Source organism: Pelodiscus sinensis, chromosome 5, assembly GCF_049634645.1.
Source record: "Pelodiscus sinensis isolate JC-2024 chromosome 5, ASM4963464v1, whole genome shotgun sequence".
In the NCBI taxonomy this organism is placed as follows: Eukaryota; Metazoa; Chordata; order Testudines; family Trionychidae; genus Pelodiscus; species Pelodiscus sinensis.
The window spans coordinates 95,769,373-95,792,619 of record NC_134715.1 but is presented as its reverse complement, the minus strand read 5'-3'; the positions used below and the strand labels follow the sequence as shown (position 1 = coordinate 95,792,619).

General features: G+C 40.0%; 1 long non-coding RNA gene across 1 annotated transcript; it reads left to right on the top strand.

Annotated features, from left to right (window-relative positions):
• The first annotated feature begins 513 nt into the window (after window positions 1–513).
• LOC112546734 (uncharacterized) lies at window positions 514–21,327 on the top strand. The gene is made up of 4 exons (XR_003090443.2): window positions 514–574; window positions 13,930–14,029; window positions 14,660–14,840; window positions 20,884–21,327. It is a non-coding gene; the product is annotated as an uncharacterized LOC112546734 (long non-coding RNA).
• Window positions 21,328–23,247: the final 1,920 nt, after the last annotated feature.

Genomic DNA, 23,247 nt, shown 5'->3' with positions numbered 1-23,247 from the left:
ACTGGGGATAACAAGTGATGGAGAGGAGGAGAATAGAGAAGGTGGGGCTTCAAGGAAGAGGCGGAGTGGTAGATCTTGGCTTGGTCTGTCATTTAAAAAGTGATCTTGGGTGTAAAAGGGTCGGAGACCACTGTTCTAGATGCTTAAAAAGAGTCATCTGAAGAACTGGGTTGTGCCCAGGAAAGCTCATGATACCATCTACGTGTTTTGTTAGTTTTTAAGGTGCCACTAATTTATTTGTTGTTGTTTTTAAGTTTTTCCTAACTGGGCTACCCCTCTGAAGTTTCTAGTTGTTAGCACCATGTCTCTCTGCTAAGAGACTCTTAATTGATAACACTTAACTGATAACACTCTTAGCTGATAACACTAAACACTTTAATAATGAGCTTTTAACACTTCCCTGCAGCCAGCAAATTCTTCAGCAGGCATTGCTTCCTGTGACTGGGGAAGTATTAAAAGCTCAGTGTTAAATTGTAAAGTGCTAAAAGCTCAGCTGAGAGCCTGCATGCTGAGGATGACCCTGAAGTGCTGGGACTGGGCATCTGCCTGTACTCTGGAATCAGCTTATAAATGGGTCAGTGACTTTTTATCATTTTTATTCTGTAAATGTGGGGGGTTGACATAAAAGAATGGGCTTATCTTTCAGCTTGAGTGTATATATGGTGTATTTTTTTTCTTAATAAAGAGATACATGGCTCATGCTTAAGACAAGTCTTAAACATTGAAAACTGGATACAACTACAGTTATTTTATATATCAACAAAAACTTACAGAAAACCTATAAAAGTGAATGGATAGGTTTTCCTGCCTTCTTGAATGTGTGACAGGCCATGGATTCTTACAATATTCCTTATGGAACTGAGGAAATTTTACTTTGCTTCTTGTGCTGTATTTTCAGCAGGGTTTTGAGTAAGTTTGCTTAGTCATGCCATTTACAAGGGAAAGGTCTTTATTCCCTTTGTGAATCAGTTATTAATGAAGCCAGCAGAGTCATTGTAAGCCATTTTGAATCTGTTTCTCTGAGACAAAACAATTTATGCTGCTCTCACTGAGATAATACCTGAACCCCAACATTCTGCTTGTGCTGTTGCTACGCTTTTACAACAATTCAGCATGAGAACTGCTTTTGTCTATTACAATGCAACAATAATTTGCAGGTACTCATGTTACAGTTGATCAGATATTCCAATGGGCAACCATCCTCTGAAATTTCTTTGGTTTTGCTAGTGTCTGTATGTGATAGATACCTCTCTGGTCTCGCCCACAGGATGACCCTATGAGGATGGGCCCAGCAGGAAATACTGCCCAGCAGGAGCTGATAGGCAGCTCCTTGCAGCTGCTTAATTGACCAATACCAGTATTTAATCAAGGAAGCCATGAAAATGAGCTGCCTGAGCAACAACACAGGCTACCTACCATTTTTGCTCCAGACTTTGCTTGTAATATACCCTAGACTCTGGCTTAATTTGTACTCATCTTCACTGTTTGATTGCTGACTCTAATGTTGTATATGACTCTGATCTCCTACTGACCTGACTTTCCCCTGTCTCCTGACTGCCTCTTTTGACTATCTAGTCTTTAGGTACTTATAGACTATTTGTTTTTCCTAGTACATTCCAGCTTGGCTGTCCCCTTGATATTTTTTACCCACTGCCTCTTCCTGTGTCTCCCCATCCCCCATTTTTTTCCCTCTTCCACCTCCCCTTCCTTCTCCCCTATTTATTTTGTTCTTGGACATCCAACATTTCGGTCATCTGAAGAAGTGAGCTGTGCCCACGAAAGCTCAGGATGCCATCAACATGTTTCGTTAGTCTTTAAAGTGCTACCAGACCATTTGTTGTTTAAGTTTATCCTGTACAGACTAACTCAGCTACCCCCTGAAGCTCCTGACTCTTGGTTCATCTTTTGGCCTGTCTCAGACTACGGTGCCCCCAGTAAACTCACCCTGCTTGCCTCCTGGAGTCTAATTCTCAATTCACTCTCTGGCTTATCTTGGATTCCAATTTCTCCATATCTGACCTACCTCAACTCCTGCTCCATCCAGTAGGTATGGTTGCCCTTATCCTCTTTGTGACACAATAGACCATTTTCATAACAAGCTCCCTCCCTCCCCCCCCCCCCCAATCCTATTTCTCAGGCATTAAGACTTTGTATACTTTTTCATCTCAGGATTGTCTGTGAAGATATTTAGAATAAGTATTTATACCTAATATATTTACCAAATCTCTTCTGTCCCTAATAAATACCTGCTCTTTGGAAGACAAAGATATTCTGAATTCAAAACCTCATTTTAGTGCATCATTATTACAAAGTAAAGGTTAACAATGGTAGCACTGATGAGTCCAGAGTTGTATAGTTATCCAGTATGACAAGATATTGTTTCTGTAAAGTTAACTAAATACTATCACTCAGTGACATTGGAACTAAGTTTGGTGACTTCTCAGATATAAAATTCTGGGGGGAAAAAAACAGAATTAAAATGGATTAAGTTTATAAATTACTTGTTTTTAAAAAAATTGTCAAAAAAGAGAAGAGCTTTAAAAAAGACAACAAATTTATGTATCAGAGGGTTTTTTCTTTGTTGTAGGTCAGCTAGCACTCCTAAATTTCTGTACCCAATTCTTACTTTAAGCAGGCACAGTATGATATCTTTAGGAAAGATACACTTTATTGGAATAGCAGGTCAGCACCAGAATGAAGAAGTTCTGAATATGCTGTGATAAAACGATGAGCCAGACTAAACTTTTCAATTAAATGATTGCTATAAAATAACTGAGAGAACCCACAAGTCTTTGGGGAGTGAGAGACTATTCAACCCATCCAAGTTCATCCATTCTTAGTACTCTATTTCCCTGTGAATGGTATCTCATTTTTCTTAGAGAACCCCTATGTTCTTGCCTCAGCAACTTTGTCTGTCACACATGTCCGGCTCTCTTCATGGAAAAAAGTGGTTCTTGACACCTATTTTGTTTTTTCCCCTTAAAGGGTCATTGTATTTTCCCATATCTGATCATCTGTGCTGAACTGAAAATCTCAGATATTATTGTTATAAAGACTTTATAAGCTTTAGTCAAACCTTTGCTTAGCTATTGTATTTTCCAGCTAGTGTAGATGTCACTATGTTTAGTTTGTCCACTTAAACATTTATTTTGGTGTTAGGCGCCATGTCTAAGATTGTCTCTGTTTTCTAATGCTATGTGAATTAACTCCTATATCATAAAGAATGGAACTGTTTGTTCTGTCATGACTGTGTGTTGTAAGACAGGGGTGCAGATCAATAGTACAAGCAGTCCCCGACTTACGTGGATCCGATTTATGTCGGATCCGCACTTACGAACGGGGCTTTCTCGCCCCGGAGGTCGAGGTAGCGGATTGCTACCTGCGAGCTCCGGGGCGAGAAAGCCCCGTTCATAAGCGGCTCCGGTGCCCCTGGTCTGCTGGAGACCGTCTCCAGCAGACCAGGGGCACCGGGCGGGTTCCCGCGCTTCTGAGCAAAGCCTCAGAAGCGCGGGAACCGCTGCTGCTGCCGCTTGAGACCCGGTGCCTGTGGTCTGCTGGGGACCGTCCCCAGCAGACCACAGGCACCGGGACTGAAGCCGCAGCCACGGGGGGGGGGGGTGTCCCGCGCCTCTGAGACTTTGCCAGAGCAAAGCCTCAGAGGCGCGGCACCCCGCTGCCGCTGCTGCTCTGCTCCCCGTGTCCCTGGTCTGCTGGGGGGGGGGGGGCGGATAGTGTGCCCCCCCCAGCAGACCAGGCTTTTGTTTTGGACCCTGGAGCAGAGCAGCTGGGGCGCTGCGGATTGGTCCTGCAGCACCCGCTCTGGGCACTACTGGACCAACCCGGCAGCTCCCCAGCTGCTCTGCCCCAGGCGTCCTGATTCAGCTGCTGCTGGTCAGTTTCAGCAGTGGCTGAATCAGGACGCCTGGGGCAGAGCAGCTGGGGTGCTGCTGGGTTGCTCCAGTAGCGCCGAGGGGTGCTACTGGAGCAACCCCGCAGCACCCCAGCTGCTCTGCCCCAGGCGTCCCCAAGTCAGCCGCTGCTGAAACTGACCAGCGCTGACTACAGGAAGCCCGAGGCAGAGTTGCTCTGCCCCGGGCTTCCTGGAATCAGCGCTAATCAGTTTCAGCAGCAGCTGACTTGGGGAAGCTTGGGGTTCTTAAGTTGAATCTGTAAGTAAGTCAGAACTGGCGGTCAGTTTCAGCAGCGGCTGAATCTGGACGCCAGTTCCGACTTACATACAGATTCAACTTAAGAACAAACCTACAGTCCCTATCTTGTACGTAACCCGGGGACTGCCTGTAGTTTTAGTTGAATTGTGACATGCAGGGCCAAAACCTCAGTCACGGCATATTGATAATGACCCTAAGCTAATTAATACCAGATGAATTTCTGCCTCATTATCTCCACACCAAATTGTGAGGGTGGTTCATGAGGGGGAAGAATCCAAGGAATCTTTTTACCATGTATCCATACAAAGTGTTCTGGTCAGGTCAAGTATTGCATCTGGCTAGTGACCCTTGAGCCATGCAGAATCAGTAGTGGCATCATCCTTTTTATTATTTAATGCCAGAATCCAGTATCTTTAGTCATGCTAAACAATATTTAAATCCTACACCCAGTGAAACCAATACTGCCAAACCTATATGTAGACCATGCAACATTACTACATTTACAAGAGATCAAGCCCTCAGTGCTAATGATTCTGAATGATAAAAACTAAAATCTGTGATAATTTAAAACTTATGGAATGGTTTCTCTGAAAGACTGATACATTTGATGTTATTTGAACAACCAAATTTGACCTTTTGGTATGTCTCTTTTGATACTTTGGTACTTTTCTAGTCCTGTACACATGGCATGATCTTGTATGATTTCATAATAAATCTTTATTTTAATTTCATTTATTGTCTGCCAGTTGTATTTGTCATCTTAGTCCTTTCTGCTTTTCTAAGCTCTGTCTCAACACTTAGTTGTTCTTTGCACCATATGCTTGCATAGAGACATAAGGAGGAGTACGACACACATCACTTTAGACTCCTTCATAGCTTCCCTGGATTTTAGAACCACCTCACAAAGACAAGCAGATGCTGTTTGTTTGCCCCAGCTTACAACACCTGGATGACCTGGCATGAGGATGCCAGTAATTTGCCACTGGTATGGAACAATGCAGCAAGTTACTATCCTCCTATAGCAGGAAGAGAGCAAGGTAATATTCATGTTTCTCTTGGCCTAATTCTCTCCCTGAATAGATTCTGGTATGACATGCCAACACAACAGCCAGTACAAAATGCTAAAGGCTAAAACACAGTCTCTCACACTAGTAAACTAATCCACGTTTTGTTAGTCTTTAAGATGCTACTAGACTATTTGTTGTTTACGTTTTTCCTGGGAATTTTCAACATTCAAATAAACACTTTCTCAAAGTGACCTCAAAACCAATGCCCTATATCCCAAATTGAGTACTACCTGATTTCAAGAGGTAATTAGCACATTTTAGGGCACTGAGATCATAGTTATTAATTAACATAATATATTATCTCTCACACTTAGAATTCTTTCATCTCTTTAGTTTCTGGTAGATCAAGGGCACTGACAGCCTCTGGGGTCCCTGAGCAAGGTGGAGGAAGGCCCAGCTCCATGTTCCCAGAAGGGGTAGGGACTCGGTGCAAGGAGCGTGGCACATTGTGCTGGCCCCCCTCAGTCCTTGCAGCTACACCACGAGTACAGTGCTGTGGTGGTGATTTAAAGGGCCCAGGGCTCTGGCGGCTGCTGCTGCTGTAAAGGTGGCAGGAGCCCCGGCTCCTCTGAATTGCTGGGTGCCAGGGCAATTGCCCCCTTTGCCCTCCTCACCCCCATCAGTGAGCCTGTGGTAATTAGACCTATAACAATCTGCGAGGTCTGATCTTTTCCTTGCAAGATCATTTACAGGTGACATTTGACAAATTGGCTTTAGCATAGCAGTTCTATTTATTATTGTCAGTGATGTGCATATTAGGAAGACTGTCCAATCTTAAAGTACAAACGTATCATTTTATAAGTTTTAGCTTTCCTAATGCAGTCTAGAGGAACTGTTAGTGTAACTAAGATGAACAGTATTTGGTCCTATTGAGTTACTGGCATTTACTTCTTGTAAACTGAGAGAAGAGAGTTGCAGGACATTCCGTACTCTAGATTAAATTTCAAGCACTTGAAACTTGAGACAGACATTGAAGCTGTCAAATATTTAAAATTCTCCTCAAGTTTCAGAAAAAGCACTTTTAAGTGTTAACTTGGGAAAAACATTAGAAAACCCTCTGAATCAGAGAAACTGCTTCCCTCTATTTTTCCGTGGGCTGAATCCATTAAAAAAGAACCTCACATTTACCCCAATGGGCCTTTTAGAGAGTAGAGAATATAACCTTATTTTTTCCACCCTTTACTTTTTTTTAATCCTCCATTACAGTAATTCCCAAGGATGCTTATACTCATTCTTCTAATATTTCAGAACTGTTTTCAAGGGCAGCTATTAATGACTATGAGATTCTGCACTAGCTGCCACTTTGCTGACAGTTTGGCTGGCTAGGTTACGAGGTCCTCTTGTTTAGATTTGCTCTTGAGCTTTAATACCCCAGCTGTATGACTTCCAGAACTGGCTGCACAAAAAAGTATTAGAGGAAGCTCCAACCACAGTTTTAATTCAGGTTCTCAGTGTGATTTATAAAAATGTTCTTGCACAATTAACATTTCCAGAAGCTAAATCAGAGTTAATTAATACATATGCAGAAATGAAATCACACAAATCATTAAATCTAAATTATATAAAGGTCAGTCACATCAGAGTTCTGCCTACTATAAGTAATCCCAGTTCACCTTGCTGTTCCCCACTTACATTTTAACTTTAATATCAATGTACAATAACTGGCCTTTTATGGAAACATTGAAAAATTATGATTAAACAAAAAAAGATTCTTTCTCTTTCTCTTCCTCTTCCTTTCACTAAAAGGCAAAGATGTAAGAAGTACTTTTAATTTCCACTGGACATGAGCTGAGCCAGTCTGAAAGAATCCAGTAGTCACTCTAAAAGTTAGGCTAAAAGACAGGAGTAGCCTTTCCACCCACATCTTGGGTTTTTCTTGAGCCAGTCCTATGAGAGAGAGAGCTCTCCACCTGCTCTTCACCCCAGGCCATCTGGATTTTGTCATTGGGCTCCTGCCCCACAAGCCCCTGCAGCTTCTTCCATAACCCAAGCTGGGTGCCTATATTGCCCTTCTCTCCTTCCCCCCCCCCCTCCCCTCCCGCCCTTAGCTACTTCCTCCTAGTTCTGGCAAAAGAAGTAAAAGCGGAGGATGCTAAATAGCGAGGTGCTCTGCAGCTGGGGGGACCTATTTCCATTCATCCCATGTCACATATCTGGGCAGAGTTCCTTTGGGTGCATGCGCTGGCTCCTGAGCAGTGGTAGCAGTTTGGGGTACTCTACTTGATGTCCTTTGACCTCCATTCCTGACTCGGTTATTGATTAGTTGTCCCCTGAACCCACTTGGTGTATATCTACGCTGTGGGATAAGGTTAAATTAAGATATGCAAATTCAGCTATGTTAATTGTGTAGCTGAATTCAAAGTATCTTAACTTGACTTTTGGTGCTGTATACACTGCAGGAAGTTGAAGGGAGAAAACTCTCTCTTCAGCTTCCCTTACTTTTCATGGAAGCAGGACTCTTGGCACCAACTGGCATGCCCCTTTCAGTCCAAATTAGCATGTCTTCGCTAGGCCTGCTAATTTGAACACTAGAAGATTGACATCGGCAGCTTCAATCTTCTCTGTAGTATAGATGTACACTGAGATCCTGAGTTCAGTGGCTCTTCTCTCAATGTGGAGAGAGAGGCCTTCAAATGCAGGAGGGCTTGTATCTGTCCACCTCTTGGAATTTCAATAACGACTCTCGATAGGTAGCTAAAAAACAGAAAATTGGTAATAATGTAGTTGAAAGAACATTGGACAACTGAGGTAAGATTATTAGGGAAGAAACTGAAACCACAGAAGGAAGAGAAGTTACAGGATACTAGATTAACTTCCTTAATAAACCAGGGTGCACCTCAATAAACCAGGACACTCTCATCCAGCAACATCAATGATCCAGGAGGACCACAGACATTCCAGGATAAGAGAGTCCTGGTGTGTTGTAAGGGAGGTGGGGCGGGGCTGGAAATTGAGCATGAAGTAGGGGGGCTGAGAACCCGGCACACAGCCCGGCTGGGCTATGATAGGTGGGGGGGAGAGGAGGGAAGGGTTTGGAGCCTAGTGCAGTGCTCATCTGAGATGCTGGGGTGAATCAGGAACCAGGCAGCCTGGTGCACAACTCAGCTGGGCTTCAGAGGAAAGTGTTGGAGACAGGAAGCCAGTTGAACAGTTCAGCTAGGCTGCAGGTTGGGGAAACCAGGAAGCCTGGCCCGGAGGGGGAGGGGAGGGAAAGCAGGGCAGGGGATGGTGCCACCAACAAGGGTCCAGAAATGTCTTTCCAGGTCCAGCAAAATCCTTCATCCGACACTAGTCCTGTTCCAAAGGTGCTGGACCAGGGAGGTTCAACTGTATTCCTATACAAACAGATTTACTTTTCTCTAGCAACAATAATGTAGACAGTAATGTTTTATAATGTCTTATGTAATGTGCTAAATGGGGTAGTATGAAAATAAATATTAAACAACTTGGCCAGCCTCCCTTCTCTTGTTAGCAGGGAAAAGCAGTCTTCTAGGGCCCTTAATAAAGCTGCATCAGGCAAACTGAGTTTGTATCTGATGTCAAGACAGAAAGGTACAGTAATTCCTCATTTAACACATGCCCGCTTCACACGTTTTCACGATAGCACGGTTTTTTTAGGGAACGTTTTTTGAATTACATGACCGTCCCTGGAATAACACGATTTCCCCAGCCAGCCTATTACTGGTGAGAGTACTGAAAGAAATTGAGGAATATTGAAAAGTGATTGATCACTGAGGTGTGGCACACCTCTAGCGGTAGCAGACCTGAGCTAGGAGGGAGGATTAGATTACTTGCTTCCCCCTCACAGTGTGAGGCTATTAAAAATAAATAAAGAAAACATCATTTTTAGGTATTAATATCCTCATCCACAGACTACAGGCATAGTATATTGGAATAGATACCCTTGGCTGTAGAGTCCTGAGAAATGGGAAAGGATTTAGGATCCCTTTCCTGTGCTGTGGTACAGGTTTTCTGTATTTGATTGTATACTGTGTCTTGAAAATATTGTTAGTGATGTTAAGAAATATTGGTAAGTGCCAACAGCTAATTGGGTAAACTAGAGTGAGAAGTTGATAAACATTAGATATCTAAAATGTTAAAGAAAAAGGATAAGGAGGCGTGAAGGCTAGTTGAGGAGCCCACCCTCCTTGCTAAACTGGTAGTGAAAGAAAGCTTATGGTCCTGGAAAGTGGCCATTCAGACCCAGACAAGCAGGCAGGCAAACAAGAGAGACAGAACCGGCCCAAGTTATGGGCTGACCAGGCAACAGCCCGGGGTGCCCAATTGTGAGGGGCGCCTCGCGGTGCTGCTAGGCCGAGTGGGGGTGAAGCCATGCATGTGCCACGCGCCGGGGCCGCATATGTGCTGCGTGCCCAGGGGGACGATGCCAAGCGCGCCCAGGGCACCAGAGTGGCTTAGGCCAGCCCTGAAGAAAGAGATTGGAAAACAGGCTTGGAGCCCTGAGGGAATAGTGGCAAGAGTAAAGGAAAATGGTAAGTACGAGCATTTGAGATTCAAATCCATGGAATAAAAAGTACAGTGGTATATCTGAACTAATGAAGTTTTCATTTTGAAAGACAAGCAAGTAAGTTAAGGAAAAAGAGTGAAAATTTATCTCTGCGGAATTTGGAGGAAATTGAGCTGTTAAATGTTGTGAAAATACTGAAAAGCACACGAGTTATAGAAAAAGAATTCTTGGTTTCTTTGAAGCTTTTATGAAGGAAAAATGGACCTTTTTTGTAAGGAAAGTCTGTAAATAATCCAGGGAAAGAGAGAATCTAATTTAAATAATTTAAGCATGGACCCGTTAGTTTAATTTGCTAAAAGAGCATAAGGGGTTTCTATTGAAAGTTAACTGCCCAAGTGTATAAAATGAAATGCAATCTATTCAGTGTATAAAAAATAATTAAACTAGTAGAAGAGATTTAAAGTAAAAGGGAATATATGTGTGTGTGTATATATATATATATATATATATATATATATATATATATATATCTTTGTGTGTGTGTGTGTGTGTGTGTGCTCATATACATACTATATAAATTGGTGAGGCTTTTAATGGCCTAACCAACACTCCTGTTTTGTAGGTTTGTGAATATCTGTGTTGTAGGCTTCCAATGGATTCATTTTGTTTTGTTTTTAATGATACCATTTCATTCAAAGTTGCAAAACTGACAAGACAGTTTTTGCCAGACACAGTTAACAAATGTTGTGTGGCTTTTGGTATTCAGCATTTAACCCTTAAGATACCTCAATGCTTTATTAGGTTCAATATCTTGTTCTAGAGCAGGTTGTGGCTAGTACACAGGGCAGCCAAAACCAAGAAAATTGAGAGAGATTCTGGATTTCTTGATTTTTGGGTAACAAAATAGCAGATAAGAGCTGTAGTAAAGGTTAAAAAAGCAATGTTAGAACACTGAGCCTTGTGCTGGTTCTGAGAAATCAGACTGTCACTGATACGGGAAGATAAAATCTGTGAGCATAAAATAAATAATTACACCTTATGTAAAAATTGATATGGCTAAAGTAATGTTATGAAAGTTAAACCATGAAAGAAATGTGTATTTTTCTATAACATGTGCAATGTGCATTTTTTTACAGCTTTTACAATACAAACAAGGTATGCTATTTAGTTACAATTCTATTAGGACTCTAGAAAGGAGTCACAATGGTTGTATTTTTGCTGTGTGTTTTGGAAGCAGGACTTCAAAGTAAAATAATCAGAACTCTGCTGGAAGTTAATTATGTCCCTTTTTAAGACAGAGTTTCTGAGTTGCTGATAGCTTTGGATCTAAAAGCAAGCCAAAAAGTGCCTGTGTGGCTGCAAATGACCTAACTAATGGGGGAAGACAACAATTGCCCATAATAAATACACTGGGTCAGCAAACAAATGAACCAGGCTCTAATTGTGAGAGACTTTTTGAGACTTTTCAAATGTATTTGCCAACACATTCTAACATCTCACTTAGAAATCCCACTGTAAATAAAGCCTAACACATCTTTCATTACTGACTTGTCAAAGAGACGGAAAATAGACCAGCAGTTAGTCAAAGTGAAAAGTAAAATAATCTCCCATGGCAAGTACCTCTTTTATGCCATCAAAGAAATCCGTCATGCAGGTAGAGCTGATTGTGGACACCACAGGTTGATCTGTCTTTCAGGACAGTCTTCCTGTTGTGAACATTCAGGGTACATCTACACAGCAGGGTAAAAGTCAAATTAAGGTATGCAACTTCAGCTACATCAATTGCGTAGCTTAAGTTGAAATAGTTTAATTCGGCTTTTAGCACTGTCTACACAGCAGGAAGTCAATGGAAGAACACTCTCCTTTTGAATTCCCTTACTCCTCATGAAATAAGGGTTGCCATGAGTCAGAGTAAGAAGACCTACAACTTGACATTATTTTGAAATAAAAGCTTGTTGTGTAGATGCACACTCTGTTATTTTGCAATAATGTCAGTTACTCTTAAATAATGCTGCTGTGTAGATGTGCCCTCAGTTGTTAACTAGTTAGTGAAGGTAGACTAAATATTCTTGCTTTTATGGCCTCATACTCACATTTCACATTATAGTTTTAAAGGAGTAGGCATGTCAATTGTGAAAATTACAACATTTTTCTAGTTGCAAATCTGATTTTTGTGGGGCAATTGCCATATTTTTATGAGAGGCATAATTAACATTGGGTCCTAAATAACATTTACAAGGCTTCTCTCCTAATGACAACTGGTTTTTTTCCCCTTCAGAGTGTACAGAGCTTTTGCCTGTTCAGATGACTAAATTGTTCTAATCCCTGGACTGAGAGTACATAATTGGAATAACTTGTGTTATGCCAATATTAATGAAATTGGCCCAGGTCCTCATCTATCCCTGGTAATTAGCAGATATGTACTGTTTTATACATTCACATTTTTATGCAAATATTATCCAACCTTCACAGTGTCTGTATAAGTTAGGTATTGTTCTCCTCATCTTCTATCAAAGGAAATGGACAACAGTTTTCCCTATGTCCCCATGTCATTCAATAAGTGAACTGCAGAGCAGGGATTAGAATGTAATAGTTCCTTTTCTATAAGCCAATATCTGTCCTCTAAACCCCACAGTTTGTGAGCAGTGGGTGGTGGGGTGGGAGGAAGTGCTGTCACTATGATAAGCTAGCAAAGATATAATTCAAATGTGACATTTATAAGTTCTAAGCATCTTCAAAACAAATGCATCATTTGATATTTAAGAATATTTTGAGACTGTTGATTTTGTTTGCCTAACATCTTCCACAACAGGAACCAAAACACTGTTGTTTAAAACATTTTGATGTTGATGCCTCCTCTGTTTCAACTGCTACTTTTTTTTTCTATATAATGAAGTTAAATAGTGTTTGTCATTCATATTTTATTTATATATTTTTGAGTCCCTCAATAAAGAATTACAGCAAGTGGTAGACAAACTTCAAAAGGTTTGGAGATTCAGTTCATTTTGGAAGAACACTGAAGAGTCTGCATTTGCTGTGAACTCATTCAGCCTTTTTGATTTCAGAAATAGAGCTGAAAATCTCATAAGAACACATTTTCTTGTGAGATTTCTGGTGCTTTGTATTTCCAGCTGGGTCAGAAATACCGTGAAAATAGTCTCTCACATTATTTGGTACTTCTGATGCTGGCATGCTGGTCTATCAATTTGGCAGGAACTTTAAAAAGTGACACCTGCAAAGTTATTGAGAGGTTGTCACTTTGCAAAATGCCAGAAACAATCAAATTAATCATGGCAAAGTTAATGGAGGCATTTAGATTGAAATTTGCCATGTCCACAGGCTTTGAGTGTCTTGATTGTGAGTCTCGAGAGGGGCATCTGCAACTGCCACAGCAAAATTAGTGGCTTTTTTTTTGTTAACTTGACCCCTTAGTATGACATTATAAAGGATGTAATTCATATAGGTTCTTATGTTGTCTTCTCCAGTATAGAGATACCTTTTATTAAGTGGGAACATGGGAATAATTCTTACAGCTCAACTCCTGAGAGACACATACGCATAGATTTGAAGGGCAGGGTCTGGTCTGGACTATATCACACAGGCCATATGACTTCCCTGAATTAACTTATCATTTAGGAAAACTAACCGGAATCAAAGGGTGAAACTGAAGTCTGCAGGAGTGCCATTGACTTCAATGGAACCAGGATTTCATCCACAATGCTGGGGCAAAACTACATACCAGGAAACTTTTAACTCTGGGGTCTTGAGATTATAAACATACATTCACAACAAGGAAGCTTTTCAGATTTACCACAATACACAGTGAAAGAAATATCTAGTTGTAACACTTGTATGAACTTCTTTGCTTTTAAAATCTACTCTGTTCAAATCTTATCTGCAGGAATTATGCACATGTAAAGAAAATCTGTTTATGGCACTGTAATATCATATAAATATGCATGTCACATGCTCTTGCTGCATTCTCTCTTGAATGCAAAATTTCCCCCTCTGATTCCTTCCAATCCATCTTCAATCAGACTAGTCCATAGACTCCATTTAATATAAATTCATATTGGCCCTTAACTGCTCAGCTTCCAGTCTCCTTTTGTCTCTGGGTTGGTGTCTAAGATACACCCTGGCAATGAGCAATTAACTCTCTGCTATTCTTCTCTGACTTTGGTCTCCCTTCTTTATAACTGTGTTTGGGCTTTCTTATTGATCACAGCTCCAGGTGAAGGTCTCTACAATTGGCAGTTCTGGCAGCTAGGTGGGATGTGTGATCAGCCTAATTGCTTGGAAGCAAGGAAGGCAGATAGAATCGACTGGTGAGTCTGTGTGTTTACACATTCTAGTCTATGCCAATGGCAGAGGATATGAATTATTACAGCCCATGGTTACAGTAGCTGGACACTTTGGCTCAAATATTAGCTGCTTATGTTTTTAGCTCTTCAGGTTCTAGGTTCAATCAAGCCAAGATGGCAGTCATCCCACAAACTTAACATATACACATACAATATTAACTATTGTTCAATCTATAAGTTGCAAGAACAATGGCAATCTAAAATTGCAGCAGCAACTTCAAAACCAGACTGGAACCTGCAGACGTTTTCAGGAGGACTATTCTTTGTACATGTAGTCAAACTGAACCTGTAGTATATAAATTATATCCCTCTTGTCTAAACTAAACCAAAGTAATATTAATATACTTCTAGAAATATAGAGGTGCTGTCATATATGTGTGTCGATTTAAATTATGTGCTTTCAAAATATCGTAAAAAATGAAACCCCCAGATTTTTTACAGTTATTTCAGTTATAAAAAAGTACTTTCCTTAAACATATAGTTTTGTGAAGCTACATCTCTGCATGTCAGAAAGGCTACCATATTTCATCCAAGTTTTCACTAACAAGGATGCCTTCCTTTGTCATCATGCAAGTTTTCTCCTTGAAATTCCAGGTGCTGTAGAAGAATGTAAACAATAATAGAAGCTCATTAGAATGAAACTATCTTTCTTCACAATGGGAGCTTTCAATATGCATTTAATTGGCAGAATGACAGAAGCAATGAACAGAAGCAATGGAGTATGTGAAAACTGAAAATATGGAATTTCAAGGGGCATGACAGTCAACCTGTGAAGGTGAGAGTATTGTTTTAACCCTTTTGTCTGTAAGGAGTCTACCCATCTTTACTTTTATTTAAGCAAAAGGGTAGTGTAGGGACATTTCATGACACTTCTCAAAGAGCACTTGTCGAAATAGCATGTCAAAATGTTTTTGACAGAGCTGAAAACACAGGTGGTAAAAACTAGATTTGTTGCAAACGGATAGGAAATGCATTATACTGCATTAGTTCTGCTGTGATGGCATAGAATGTTTTGAATTTTCATGTAAGAGTGAAAATTGCTCCCTGGCAGAGGGCTTGTGTGAGGTCCTGTACATTATGGAAATTTCTCAGTATACATGGGAGAGGAGATGGGGGCTAAATTAGGGATCTGGTGGAGAAGACATTCAGTGGCACTTCTGTAGCCCTCTCTAGGGAAGAAGAGCTTCATGTCAGTTCAAAATAGGCTGAATATGCTTAAGTGAAACTAAAAGTTGGGAATCTCTGCATACTTGCATGGAGGGTTGAGTGTGGGAGGGCAAAGGCCACTATTTTATTGGTTTGGGTGTCAATTTGCAAAGGAGCTGTGCTACAATACTGTGATCTGCTCCATAATTGATTTGGTATAGCTCTGTTAGGAGGCCTCGTGCCATTGCCTTTATACAAAGAACATAGGGGACCCAATCCCTCTGCATTGGTACCCTATGATTCTCAGACAGGACAGCTTCAGAAGGCATGACATTTCTGATTTCATTGAATTTCACTCTAACCATAACATTCACCTGCTAAACTGCAAACTGATACAGTCCAAGCAGGTAAAGGAAAATGAGGAAGCTATCATGTTAATATCCTGACAGAGGCTCAGATTTCCCTTAGATAAGACATAGAAGACATGCACAAGTAAGAATGAGCTAGGTCAGTGAATAACGGGTTTTGCCTGAAAAATTGTTACTTGGCCGAGATAACAGGGACAATTTATATATTCACCTGAGATACTAATATCCTCAGAAGCTAATTCATAGCTCATCCTTAGTAGAAAGTGTAAGATTATTTAATTGTCTTGTCAAATTTTCTGGGTAAAACTACAAGTTAATTTATGAGCTGCATATATAGACTGTCTGAAAAATCAATACAAGTTTAACTAAACCAATTTTCAAATTTAAATAAGAAAAAGCCAGCCATTTAAAAACAAAGGATATCCTCAGGCTGAACCTATTATGGCTCTAATTAAACCTACATTAATCACATGCCCTGTTCTTTAGAAAATCATAGCCAACTTAATATGACCATGTGTGTTTAAAAATATATAAAAGAAGATGCAATGTAAAAAAGCAGATCATAGAAATTATTCCACTCAATTAATTGGCAAAAATAAAATGTATAAATTTCCTGCTAACAAAATATTATTTTTGTACTCATCATTAGTCTCTTTAATCCTTATGGTGGCAGTTAAAAGCACAATGTTCTTTCCATGTCGCTTTTCATAGACGCTAAGCATGCCCTGACTATAAGGTCACAAAGTTAATTGGCAATTTCATACTTAAGATAGATAATTCTCTTTTACAAATTATCTGATGTTCAAATTTAAATTTCTTTAGTCAAGGTTTTAGAGTAAAAGCATAACTTCAAATCAGGAAATATTCACTGGGTTAGTGTTGTCTTCCCATTCAGTACCACTGACCTAATTACTGATTCACTCCCAGTGAGTCACTCATAGTGAATATTTGGACATTTTAAAAGTAGTGGTTTTCCATTTGCTAATGAAAATAAAATGGATTTTTAATGGTGGATTTGCCTTGAAACTAAGAAGGCTGTAGTCTTTGTATACCAAACCCTGATAAACACAGTTTAATGTTGGACATTGACTTGTTTACATTACATTAACATCTTCAGCCCAAATATTCCATATAAATTAATACAACAGTCCACATGACAGGGAAATAGGTAAAAGGTACCAGTGGGAACTAGTGCCTCCAGAGTTCATTGAGTCTCCCCTGCACACTTCTGAGTTTGGGAGAGTAGAGCTTTGAGTGGAGGGGTATCTCCAGATGGATCCCCTTTTTCTCCTTTCTCTTTATCTCCTTGCCATACAGCAAACTGATATAATTCAGTAAATTTTGCTGCATACTTTCATTGGCTACGTCTAGACTGGAATGATTTTCCGCAAATGCTTTTAACGGAAAAGTTTTTCCCTTAAAAGCATTTGCGGAAAAGAGCATCTAGATTGGCACGGATGCTTTTGCGCAAAAGTTCTTTTGCACAAAACAAATCTGAGCTGTCTACACTGGCCCTTTTGTGCAAAAGCTATTGCGCAAAAGGACTTTTGCCCGAACGGGAGCAGCATAGTATTTCCGCAAGAAGCACTGATTTTATACATGAGATAGTCAGTGTTCTTGCGGAAATTCAAGCGGCCAGTGTAGACAGATACTCTAGACATAGCCAGTCTAGACACAGCCATTGTGTATTAAACAACAACCACAACAACAAAATAAATCCAAAAAACACGTTTGAACTATTTTATGTTGGAACTTTATTTTAACTAAGAACGTTTGATTAATATGTGAGCTTCCAAAAAGTACTTCTTCTTATCCACCATTTACAGAAACCTTTAGGTACTTTCTGTTCTTGTATCACTTCTAAGCACTACCAAAAAGAGAGACAATTTCTGTCAGTGACATCAGAACATCTAATAAGTACTGTCTGATATTAAGAAATATTGATAAATGCCACTTTTTAGGATGACAGTGACTTCTTGAGATTATTCTTTGCTGGGGCAAAAATCACTTAACCTGGCACAGCATGTAAGTCAAGGTGGTGCCATGAGTGGCAATTGAACCTACTGAAGAAAAGTTAAATGAAAAAAATGAATTTTAGATGCTAAATTCTATTCTATCCATTCACACTTATTAGCTCCCCTCCTGTTAATGAGTTTCTTTTATATATAATGAGTTTCTGTTATATATATTATCATGTGCTTTTGTGGGCAAAACCTTCTTCATAAGATCATGACTTCGAGAGGAAGAACAGAAACCAAGTATTTTATAACATGGGGAAAAAAGTACATGTGAATTGTAGGACCTGTGCTTATGAGGCTGATTAATTGGGCTGGAAGTGTATGGGACACACTGTACTCAAAACTCAGCTCTGGATGCAAATTTTGTAATATGGACCTTTTATTTTATTTTATTTTTCCTTGGTTATTTTATTAGCATTTTTAGAATGAAAAATAAGGACAATTGAAGTTAATATGAGTTATGGAGTGAGATCATTCAGAGGCGAGGCCAGAAAATTCAAAGTATACAATATACCAGGATAAACAACAGTAACTTCATTGCCACCATTGTAAGCTAAATCACAATTTGTTAAAGACAGAAGATACCTGTTCTGTTCATTCTCTGCGGGGTCTCTGGCATTGGAAGACAGAATACTGGGCTAGATGAACCTTAGGTCTGATCCAGTATGGCTGTTGTTATACATTTTTATAAGATCATAAGGACATAAGATCACTTTGTTTCAAGTAAAAAGTCTAAGGATAGTTTGTGGTATTTGCTTTATCCACACAATTCATGATAGCACTTTTTTAGATTTAATAAAACATATAATCAATCCCTTGTCCATATGTAAAGTGATACACCTGCATATAGCCTCATTGACTTCAATGGGAGGAATTGCAGAAATAGAGCAAAGTTCTCTATATTTCCATTTAGAAAAACTTTGCTTTATCATCTTTGCACTCCTGCACAAACACAAGCTATCTTGGCTCATTGTGATAGCTGTATGTAAACAGAAGTATTGCAAAAATATTTCATTTGATGTAAAATACCACTTTTTAAAATAACCTAAATCATTATGTCTGATGTAAAGTAATCAAATTTAACCTTGGCTTTATAAAAATATTTTTTGTGGTTAACTTTACTTACTTTATCAGAGACTTATCCTTGAATTGACCTTAGAGACCTTTCTTACTTTGATTATGATGTGATTATATTGAATTGTAAAGAAGTAACAATTTGGGGGGATTAAAGTGCTTTTTCATCAGCCTGATTACTTTTTGGTAGAAGAACACAAAGAAAGAATTTGAAAACTGCTTATAAATGTTCTGATTATATTTTAATGCATACAATCTATTGCAAACCCAAGTCAGGTCAGACACTTTGGCTAGGTCTACATAGCACAGCAGCATTATTTTGGGATAACTGACATTACTCTGAAATAACACAGTGCACATCTACACTGCAAGCCTTTATTTTGAAATAATGGCGAGTTGGAGGACTTTTTACTCCGACTCCTGTAACCCTCATTTTAGAAGGAGTAAGGGAAGTCTAAGGAAGAGTGTTCCTCCTTTGACTTCCTGCTGTGTAAACAACACCAAAAGCTGAATTAAGCTATTTCAAATTCAGCTACACAATTGACATAACTGAAGTTGCGTAGCTTAATTAGAGTTTTGCCCTGCTGTGTAGATGTACCCTCTATGAGCAGCAAGGAGTCACTTATCAAACAAAATGTAAACATGATTATTTGTCTTTAGATTCCTTTATTCCTTGTTCTTTTTTTCCTCTCATCTATATACATATCTTTGGTGAAAATATAACATGATGTACTCTGGATATAGCTTCCTTTATTTGTTGGTCAATCTTGAAGGGTTTGTTCTTGTGGGGAAAATCAAATAACTCCAATTGTGTCTAAAGGGGGGACTGTGCAGAAATCAAAACTCTCTAAAGAAAACTGCTGTAAGGGTTAAAAGTTTTCCAGGCCTCTCTCCCTGTAACAGAGAGAATCAAATTAACTCTAATCAAAGACCCTTACAATGCCTATCTCAAATTCATGGATACTCCTAGTCTGTCACAATTTGTCATGTAAACCCTTATCTTTGTCACAGTTTGCCTTGTAGACTCCTCCACTCAAGTTCTCATGTGGCTTTGTGTACTGTAAAAACTTACTTCTAGCACTCCTGGGGTGAACAGAAGTCTCAGAGTACTTCTGAGACTTTGATATGTTAAAGAAGAACAATCCACAACTGAACTGTCTAAGCATTCTGTATATAGGATACCTGAATCTGTCTGTCAGGGCTGCTGCTTCACTCTTGGAAGTGACAGCCTGCATGCATGCATCATAAAGTTTTCTCTTCTAAGTTTCTTTCCTGCCTCACTGATTTGACCTCCGGCCTCGAACCCTTCTGGGGGCTCTGTACCCCAGGGGAGCGAGATTTCCCCCTCATTCTCAACTTGACAGCGCTTCTGTGTTTGTCTATGTGTAATGCCATAATTTTGAGTGACACATCCAATCAGTTCCCAAATGTCAAGGAATGTTTGAGCCACTGCCATCGATTGTCTACCCCTCACAAGACCTTAATGGGGTTAAGGAGGCCAGGCAGGCCAATTAATTCCCTAAGGTGTTCTTGGAGCCACTAGGATTGATTTTGGGCTACCTCTAGACTGCAAGCTTCTTTCAGAAGTGGCTTTTCTGGAAGAGATCTTCTGGAAAACTATTTTTTCGAAAAAGAGCATCTACACAGCAAAAGCACAACGAAAAAGCAATGTGCTTTTTCGAAAGATAGCATCTACATTGTGATTGCTGTGGATGGAGTGGCCACCAGGGCACCTGGCTTTTTCCTAGACGCCTCCTCTTTAAAAAAAAACCACTTTCTTCCATGTCCACACATACCTTTTTCCAGAAAAGCTTTTTTGGAAAAAGGCTTCTTGCTCTTAGAAGGAGGTTTATCGCTGTCAGAAAAAAACTCTCCCTTCTTTCAACTTTCTGTTGAAAGAACACAATAGCAATGTGGACATAAGTGTAGTTTTTCTGGAAAAACTCTACAGTGTAGACATACCCTAAGGGAAGCCTTGCATTAACAGGACAGGCTCTATCAAGCCCAGAAATTGAGAGCAGAATGGGGCTACAGCATATGAGAGAACAAGTGGAGAGACTTCCAGAGGAGGGCTTAGCAGCCTGGAAACCAAAATGGCCTGGGGGAGGCAATTTAGGAGTGAGGGGGCTAAATTAATAATAGAGCTTTACTGATTTTGGGGACTAGAAGAAAAGCGTGTCCATGAATGAGTGCCTCCCTCTCTTCTTCCTAGAACTGATCTCTTACACTGATGATCTCATTAAGTCCATTGAGTTACAGGTGAGTGGCATTTATGTTTAGTTATACTTCCTATCCCTCTGTATATATTTGTTGCTCCTTTTTTTATACTTAGATTGTAAGCTACTTGGATCAGGGACTCTTTTTTGTTCTGTGTTCATGTGTAAACCACAATAGTCCTAGTCTATCAGTAGGGATCCTAGAAATTATGGTAATATAATGAATAATAATGAATCAAGAATACAGTATAGTTTATGGTCCTTCTGAGTTTGAGTGAGATGTAAGCAACACAATGCAAACATTTCTGGGGTGCAAGGGGAGATTAGCTCAACTCCCCAGAGTCTGAAATCAGTCAAGAAAAATAATTAGCACAGGGTTTTGTTTTGATAGTTTGGGATAACAATTTGTGTCTTTGAGGATTATAGGTCTCATATCCGGTACAAAAGAAGCTGATTAAATACTGAGAAGAAAAATATTGTCAAATAAATTATTTATCTGATGAGAAATTCCAAAATAACATCTTTGATAAATATTGCCTCACCAGCTGTAGTTCATTAGTGGAGGAGGAAATATAAACATTAAAAAGGTGGGGAAAATCACAGAGAATGTACATTCCCCTTTCCTCTGTATCTGGTCCTAACCCAAAGGCTGTGTTCTGAACAGAGAGGAAAGGAAAGTGCTGACTGGCTGGTGTTGTGGCAGTGAAGGATAATGGCCTAATAATACCACCTGCATTTGCAGTTACGGCTCAATTTTGAACTTCTTGGAGTTTGTCAGAGCCATAGCTAAATCAATAACAGAAACATGCATAATTTATGTAGAGCTGCACGTGAAGTAAAGGAATGGGTTAGAGGCCCTTTAGTTGAACAGGACAGAAGAAATGTTGAAGCATCTATAGCTTCATTATTTACAACCAAACAATAAAAAGAAAAACAGTATAACTGACTAGAGTACAGTGCTTCCAATGTGCTTTAAACTTTTCCAAACATGCTATACGTCCCCTTTATACACTAGTGCTTTGCACTCTAAATTTTCAAGGTACTATACAAAGTTGCAGTATTTTACATACTTAAATTCAGCAGAAAAGTGCTGGATGTCGCTGAAAGTAAAAAAAAAAGTCCAACTCCCTTAATCTTTCTTCCTAACTTAGATTATTCTAACATTCTCCATATCTATGCTTTTTACAATGTACAATACTTGCAAAAGTTCAGTCTCTGTGGAAACACAATTCACTGTAGTAGAGGAGTTTAACATTATACCAGTTAACCTGAGAGCTAGGCAAACATTGGCGATAACCAGCCATCAATATTATAGCATTGCTCATGCTTGCTGTCTCATTTACAATGTAGTATTGCTCCTTTTCCATGTCTCCTAGCTGATTCTGCAGACACTCACGCAAGCTTAATTTTAAGAGTGTGAGTAGAACCATTTAGTTTAATGTTAGCTCTTCACATGTAAAATACATGTGACAGGGTGGGGAATTCAATCCCAAGATTAACGTTTTTCTAGCACTTAAAGTGGTACTTACTTTGGTATGCTAACTGATTATTAGTCATCTTTATTTACTACCTTCTATAAGAAGAGTTTATTCCCCGCAAACCAGAACACCGCATTGATGAGGTTCTAGGTAATTTAAATAAAAAAGAGAGGGCACTATTAGCAGTTTCTCGGTATGGGGACAGAACAGCTGTAAAATTTAGCATGACCCACATTCTTCACTATTGGATACATGATAGTGCTTCTTGAACCTTCCCTTTTCTAACTAGAAGTAACCACAGGAACGAATTTGACTATTTAAGCTGTATGTTATGTACATATTATAATATGTAAATTCAAGTAAAATGTTCTGCTTAAATAACCATCATATTTAATTCTATTGTGAAGTGGCACTGGCAAAATTGACTTTGCACCCTGGGGAATTGAGCTAGTGTCCCCCTACATGCCAAAATATGTTTTCATTGTGCTTTCATCTCACCCAGAACCATGGACTACACTGTATTATTGATAATTAATGTATTACAGGCAGTCCCCGACTTACGCGGATCCGACTTATGTCGGATCCGCACTTACGAACGGGGCTTTTCTCGCCCCGGAGCTCACGGGCGGCGGGACCGCCCAGAGCGCAGCAGTCCCGCCACCGCGTCCTCCGGGGCGAGAAAAGCTGCTCCGGGTCTCCCTGGTGTGCTGGGGGGGGACTCCCCAGCACAGCAGGGAGACAGGAGCAAAGCCGCAGAGGCGGGGGACCCCACCGCCTGTGCGGCTTTGCTCCGGGGCAAAGGAGCAAAGCCACACGGGCAGTGGGGTCCCACCGCCTGTGCGGCTTTGCTCGGGTCTCCCTGCTGTGCTGGGGGACACTCCC